Raw genomic sequence first — 2,097 nt, 5'->3', positions numbered from 1 at the left:
AGGCAGGATTTTTAAAAGATTCTTCATAAATTTATTTAAAATACTACAAATCTCCATCATGTGGAAAATGAAATTCTGTTTGTGTTTAAGTATACTTGATGGAGGTGTCCCCACATCTTGGCTCTGTTACTGTTTGTACAAGAAATGTCGACATAAACCAGCACCCCCCGGGGGCAATGCCACTGACTGAAGTGTCTTTTGGCCATTCCCAAAGGGGGGGGGGGGGGCATTTCTCGTTCAGACACAGTAGAATTGTAAATGGGCTGATTCATCATGTCCTGCTCATAAATGTGCCTGATCTACAACAGGGAACTGCTGCTTTTTCTTTCGTGATCCTTACTATCGTCATTTTCCTCTACTTCTTTTGTATGTTTGTCACACTAGCCTTGTGAACTGCTATTTCCGGGGTGCCTTGACAGTCGAAGCAGACTTTGTGCTGTTGAAGCTAGAGAGATGAGCAGAGTAAGTCTGATTCCCTGTAAAGACTTCTCTGTTGACACCCACCCCTTTGTGCTCATATGACCTTATGCTGCTGCGAGCGCCGTAAAACCCTCTATTAATTTAATTTTTTTTTACCCGCGACGCCTCCCATGTCGTGTCAGCCATGATGGGAAGACTGGTGGTGGTCGTGAGATGAGCTAGAATATGTTAGGGTCGAGCTAAAAAAAAATGCTACCGAAGAGCTAGAACATTTTAAAGATGAGCTAAAAAATGTTAGGAATAATCGAGAAAATACTGGGGATCAGCTAGAAATTGTTAGGGATATGCTAGAAAATATTAGGGGTGAGCTAGCAAATAATGGGGATGAGCTACGAAATATTAGGGCTGAATTAGAAAATACTGAGGATGAGCTAGAAAATATTAAATATGGGCTAGGAAATAAAAGGAATAATCTACAAAATACTTAGGACGAGCTAGATAATAATACTGGGGATGACCTAGAAAATATTAGGGATATGCTAGAAAATATTACGAATTAGCTAAAAAGTACTGGGGATGACCTAGAAAATATTAGGGATATGCCAGAAAATATTACAAATGAGCTGGAAAATGCTGGGGATGAGCTAGAAAATATTTGGAAAGAGCTAAAAAGTCCTGGGCATGAACTAGAAAATACAGCGAGCTATAAAATACTGGGGATGAGCTATAAGATACTGGGGATCAGCTTGAAAAAATTAAGGATGAGCTATTAAATCCTGGTGATGAGATAGAAAATATTAAAGATGAGCTAGAAAATATTAGAATCTAGAAAATACTGGGGATGAGCTAGAAAATATTAAATATTGGCCAGAAAATAAAAGGAATAATCTACAAAATACTTAGGAAGAGCTAGATAATATTGGGGATGACCTAGAAAATATTAGTAATCCTGGGGTTGGTCTAGAAAATTTTAGGGATGTAATAGAAACTACTGAGGATGAGCTGGAAAATATTAAATATGGGCTAGAAAATGAAAGGAATAAACATTATACTGTGGACGAGCTAGATATTACTGGGAATGACCTAGAAAACAAATGGGATATGCTAGAAAATATTACGAATTAACTAGAAAGTACTGGGGATGAGCTTGAAAATATTAGGGATATGCTAGAAAATATTACGAATTAACTAAAAAGTACTGGGGATGAGCTTGAAAATTTTAGGGATATGCTAGAAAATATTACGAATTAACTAGAAAGTACTGGGGATGAGCTTGAAAATATTAGGGATATGCTAGAAAATATTACGAATTAACTAGTAAGTACTGGGGATGAGCTTGAAAATATTAGGGATATGCTAGAAAACATTACGAATTAACTAGAAAGTACTGGGGATGAGCTTGAAAATATTAGGGATATGCTCGAAAATATTACGAATTAACTAGAAAGTACTGGGAATGACCTAGAAAACATATGGGATATGCTAGAAAATATTACGAATCAAATAGAAAGTACTGGGGATGAGCTTGAAAATATTAGGGATATGCTAGAAAATATTACGAATTAACTAGAAAGTACTGGGGATGAGCTTGAAAATATTAGGGATATGCTAGAAAATATTACGAATTAACTAGAAAGTACTGGGGATGAGCTTGAAAATATTAGGGATATGCTAGAA

Source organism: Aplysia californica, unplaced genomic scaffold (genome assembly GCF_000002075.1).
Source record: "Aplysia californica isolate F4 #8 unplaced genomic scaffold, AplCal3.0 scaffold01293, whole genome shotgun sequence".
NCBI lineage: Eukaryota > Metazoa > Mollusca > Gastropoda > Aplysiida > Aplysiidae > Aplysia > Aplysia californica.
The sequence above is the reverse complement of the archived record's forward strand: the minus strand, read 5'-3'. Positions refer to the sequence as shown.